A 6,000-nucleotide genomic window follows, 5' to 3' on the forward strand; every position below is an offset into this window, starting at 1 on the left:
AATAATAATACCAAGAATTTACCAATAGGAGACTGAATTCATTCCATTATTTAATACAGAGGATCTTCAGTCATAACTGCCTTACAGTCTTAGTATTCTTCGTCTTGAAGGCAGCTGTGTAAATTGATTTCGGTCTAGTGCACAAAACAAATGGAAGGATATTTACAAATAGAATACACTTCTGACAAGGTCACACTTTATTGACAATGCTCACATTTATTTCTTTTTCTTGAAAACGTATGTTGAAGTCTGTTGTGAGTTAATCTCAGTATGTAAATAATCACTACTCTGCCCCTCACTTGCTTCCTTTTTCACCCCCAGTAGGACAGCAAAAGAAGAAAGGAATAATGAAAGTGACAAAACCTATGGATCAAAATAAAAACAGTTTAACAACTGAAGGAGAAGTGGAAGAAGAAAGGAAGCAAGCAAAACAAATGAAACGCAAACAAGGGACGCAATGGTTATCACACAGCACATCATACAGGTAGCCTGCTGCCTAGCCAATGCCCAACCAAAAGACAGTTAACTTACTCAAACCCTACTCCTCTCTATTTTATTGCTGAGCATGACATTATATGGCACGGAATATGTCTTTGACAAAGTTCAAGTCATCTGCGTGGCTGTGTCCCCTCCCAAATTTATGGGTGAGAAATAAAGAAGGCCATGATACTGTGCAAGCATTGCCCAGACATACATGAGTGTGTTATCAGCACTGTTTCAGTCACAAAACCAAAACACAGCCCCATATGAGATGTTATGAAGAAAATTAACTCCATCCCGGCCTGAACCAGTACAAAGTTATAATGTACAAAAAAGTTTTCAGACACATAGCTTGTAGTAGACTATTTATTGTTTGAAAGCTTAAAAACTACCACCAGTCTTCATTTTGTTATTTTTTCCCAGTATTTTTCAGTTTGTGTTTATTGTAGGTGGGCCTGTCTGCACTGCTTTTTAAAGTTATTCAGCAATTGACAACTGCAGAAAAATAATGTGAACACTACATTGGCATTTCCAGTAAATTGGTAATGAATAAAAGATTTTTGTTTGTGATGAAAGTATCTGGCTGCTTTCCTCTTAAGCAGTCCCAGTGTTTCCATAGTTCAGAGCAAGAGAATCACATAGCAAGGGGACAATGGTTCCTTTTGCATCGTCTAGATACTGTCTAGTCTTGAAAACCACGATTTTTACTTGCTAATAGGAACTCTAGTTTTTCTAAATAACCTGCCAAAATTTTATTTTCACCAAGTACTGTCAAACATTTCACAAATCAGATTATGTCGATATTGTTTACCAGAATGGGAGATCGTTATGAGTTTCTTCATGCTACCAGTTACTAATGTAAGAAGTGACAATGATATTTTCTGAGGTCAAAATTATCCTTTGACGATTTTAACAATTTTTTTAAGAAATCGAAATGCTGTAAAATCTGTTTCTGGGTGCGGAAAGTTACAAGATGAGCTCAAAAGTTACTTCTTGTATGTTCTTAATTTCAGGTCTCCACATAGAAAAGGGAGTAAGTAGAAAGTCATAACAAACTCAGACAGAGTTAGGAAAGGGAAATGAAGACTTGAAGAATATTAGAAGTGAGATAGGAAGGAAGTTGGACAAGAGTAGGATTATGGTGTAAGGTAATGGAATGGTGGGAAAGAAGGAATAGGAGAGAAAATGGGATGCTTAGAAAGCTCCATTAGAGCAAAAGTGGTTAATGGCAAGCAGAAGAAGGGTATAATCTTCCTAATAAGCATGCTTACCCAATAGGTACAGTCAAAGTCAAGATTCCAAAGCCAAATAACAGAAAAGTGTGTAGCAAGGCTTATGGCCTTGCTGAAGCACTATGTGGGTGTCAATAGAATGATACTTCTGCTTCTCTGTTTTTTTTGATGTTACTTAAATTTTCAAAAGCACACTTGCAAAATCTCCGTAAAAGACTTTTTTTGCCTCCAGCCCTAAACTTTTACAATGTTTAGGATAAAATTGATTTCTTATTATCTTTTTTTTTTTTTTTTTTTACCAAAGCCTATTCTAAGGATCATGAATGGTATATGTGACTGGAACAGATCATTGAATCTAATTTTCTGAAATTCTACAGAAGGCTTCCTCTCCTTTACACACATCTACAAAGCTTCAACATGAAAACAGTTTCTGAAATGTTTTTTTGTTGCTCATTTTAAAGGATTACTTGAGAACAGCTTAAAAAGTTCTTACTAGTAGTACAGCAGTAGAGGAGTACTGAGCAAGCTCTTTGGTTATTCTTTCACAGGATCTCAGTTTCCCCAGTTATCATCTTAGTCCTAGTCTTGACTCTTACAGGGTGAAATTATTTCTTCTGAGCATGGTTGATGTGTTCCTGACATTGCTTTACTAAGGCTGTGTAAATGACAGTCACTCCTCAAATGCCTAATCTTGAAATATCTTATTTAATGTGTTGTTCATTTTGTATTATGTCTTTTTCTGTGTAGAAGAAATGATGGTATCACTTCTTAAGCAGAAAGACAGTTCTAAACTAAAAAGGTGAGCTTGCCAAAGTATTTCAATTCTAGTGAATTTGCATTTTCCAATAGAAAAATATTATACTACTGTGTGTTAATTTTCTCCTGCTCCTCAGCCTCTATGTGATAAAAACCCAAGTTGTTTAGCCCAAAGTTTTCACAAGAACTGTTTCTATTCCTCCATTTTATTTTCTCAGTTGGAGACCTTGCACAATAATTACTAGATTCCTAGTGCATTTACAAATCCAGATAAATTCAATGCAAACTCTCCTTTAATGTAGAAAACCCTATAAAACGCTACCTTACTTGGAGGAATCTAGCAATAAAGAACTATATACCCAACAATCTAAATACCCAAATATTATGATTTTGCCTTCAATATAGTATTTAAGGCTTACTTCTTCTGTTAAACAAGGATAATACTCCACCTGATTTGCAGTTTATGAAAATAAGTGAAGCATCTGAGCTATAGGAATGAATGTTCTACGAGAAGCAGAATAAAGTGACTAATTCTGTGTATGAACTAGTTTCTCTCACTTAGGCACAAAATTTTCCTGAAGTTTTAGTGGCCCTGTGAAATAGTTCTCCTCAATTAACTGTTCGTGTTCCTCAGCAGCAGCAGAAGGAACCTGAATGCACAGAAGAGTCAAGAGAGACACAGGCTAATAGCAGTTACACATCTTCAGCTTCATTTTTAGTTGTTTGGTTTGGGTTTTTTGTAAATATATCATAGATGGCTTTTTGTGGTGTGTGGTATACAAAACTAATATATTAAATCAATGGCACTCTGTATTTTATTTTACACTTCAGTTTTATTACAGAAGCATAATTCAAACCTGAATAACTAGAGTTGTTACAGATTTTAATAAAACTAATTTATTTGTACAATAATTTAATTTAACAAACCTGACAATTTTTTATTATTTAGTCCTTCTGTAAAGACCATCTTAACTGAATGATAAAACCAAGATATATTGCATTATCATTCAAAAATTTGCATTATCGTTCATAAATTATATTTTCTTTTAATGGAAAATCTTGGGCAAGACTGGATGTTTCTTGTGAGCCAGTACCTGGCTACTGGGACATTGCTGTTGGAAGGATTGTGGCTCAACAACCACAAGACGCTCACTGAATTGTAAGAACAGGTAAAGAGAGACAGAATCTAAGTGACAAGCAGAGTGAAAGCCCAGTTAATCAGTCAGTAACTTACTAAAGAGAGTTTTTTAAAAGATTTGTGAAAAGCCGAAATACTTAAGAGAAATTAATGTGCCAGAGGCAGTGAGGAAGTGCCCAGGAAATGGTATGATGGAGTTGGCCATCACATTTCTAAGAAATCTGTGTGAATGGACACCCATTCTTCAAGCCTGTATGGAAATATACACAGTATGGAAAACAAACAGGTGGAATTAGAGGTCTATGCATGTTCAGAGCTTTCATCCGCCTAGAGTCACAGAGAACTGGTAGGAGACACTTTTCCAGCTTTCAGCTGCTGTGGATATATAAAGCCCCATAACTCATTCCTCATAGACAGTAACATGGAACAGCTGTCACATGGTAGTGACTTTCAGTCACAACTAACATGGAATTAATTTAAACCAGAAAACTAGAATGTAAATGGTGTACCTCATTGTCAGTCAGGGAGCTCATTAAAGTAGGCTAAGATCATACAAGAAGACAGTAGCAGACTCAAGCACAGAGGTTTCTCTAATAATTAGACTGTGTTGATTAGCATTGAAGAAGGGACCAGAACGTCAGAATTTTACTTGATTTTAAATGGGGAAAAAAGTTAAAATTTTACACCTCGGTGTCCTTAATTTTGTGAAGGTAGGAACAATATATTCAGAGTTGGTGTCGTTCAGCCTGGAGAAGAAAAGGCTCTGGGGAGACCTTCCATTCCTGAAGAGAAGGAAAGAAGAAGAGAAGAAAGCTGGGGCATGTAGTGATAGGATGAGGGGGAATGGCTTTAAATTGCAAGGGGGGAGACTTAGATTAGACATTAGGAAGAAATTCCTCACAAAGAGGGTGGTGAGGCACTGGAACAGACTGCCCAGGGAAGTTGTGGATGTCTCTGCCCTGGAAGGGTTCAGGACCAGACTGGATGGAGCCTTGAGCAGTCTGGTCTGGTGGGAGATGCCCCTCCCCTTGGGGGTGGGTTGGAACTGTATGGGCTTTAAGATACCTTCCAACTCAAACTATTCTATAGTTCTACGAGTCTATGTTTTCTTAAGAAGTGATATAAATTACTTTTTTTTTTAGGAAAGCATATGCAATTTTTTTGTTGACATAATTATATGGGCTATAGATGCTCATCTTCTGAAAGAAAACCAAACTTAACAGGGTAGGTATAACTTTCTACTACTCTATATATCTTCTATCCTGAGAAGTGAATAAAAGGGCTTTAAAGGAATGAATTATAGGGTATTATGTCAGATGCTAGGCATCTAAAATATGGAGACTATCATCAGTTGATGGAGCAACCTGTAACCCTCCTACCAATGTTATATCCACATTCAAAAAAGGGAAGTTCAAACCTTCACGGTTGTCATTTTGAACTTCTGTTAGAGAAGTAACAAAGGTTAAAAAGTTAGGGGAGTAAATCTAAACATTTCTGAAATTCATATATAACACTTCTAGGAAATAATAATGGAAGAAAGGATAAGACACTCATGTGGGTAACTAAGAAAGTAATAAAAGATATCAGTAGGGGAAAAAACAACATCACAAGACATAAAACAAAATGTAAAGACCACTAAGAGGATTATGAAGTAAAGCCAAATGGTTTATAAAAGCTAGAAGTGGCATGAGGGGATTGCCCAGGAAAATAATCAAGTAATAGAAGATTTTTCATATATAATGTTTTCAATAGGGAAATACAGTCAGCATGCAAATCATGGGAATTGGAATCATAATGCCTGGAAAGCCCTCAGAATATTTTGAAATACAGACATTCATCCTCCCAGAAGAGTACATTCTGTCATAAATAACTCTTCTGTACTTTTGATTTGACTTCATTTTTCCATGGTGTTAAACATGTCTGAGTTCTTATTTCCCATTTTGCTCTTCATAGTCTACTATATAAGAATATCTTCAATACACACGAAGATTCACAAAGAGGAACAAGTCAAGTTATACCCCCTTAAAATTAAATTAAATTAAATTAAATCTCCAGTGTTTAGAGCATCCTTCCATAATGAATTTATGATGAAGATGAAAGCATACTTTCAGGAGATCAGAGGCAAAAAATGATATTGTAAGTATGGTAATATATATGATTATGAGACCATAAGTATGAAGTGTTCCTCCTATGATTGCAATAGGATTGCAAACTACAGTAAACAACCAACAGTTGTGACAACAATAAGAGTCTAGACATCCTGATATTATTAGATTAATTATCATGATATTTTGTATTTATGTACATCTAGATTTAAGACACATAATTTTTTATTTGCTTTGTTATTTGGAATCTTAAGATTAGAGCATCAAATTCAAGTCTTTGCCTATCTGT

This window comes from Cuculus canorus, chromosome 3 (assembly GCF_017976375.1).
Source record: "Cuculus canorus isolate bCucCan1 chromosome 3, bCucCan1.pri, whole genome shotgun sequence".
Classification (NCBI taxonomy): domain Eukaryota; kingdom Metazoa; phylum Chordata; class Aves; order Cuculiformes; family Cuculidae; genus Cuculus; species Cuculus canorus.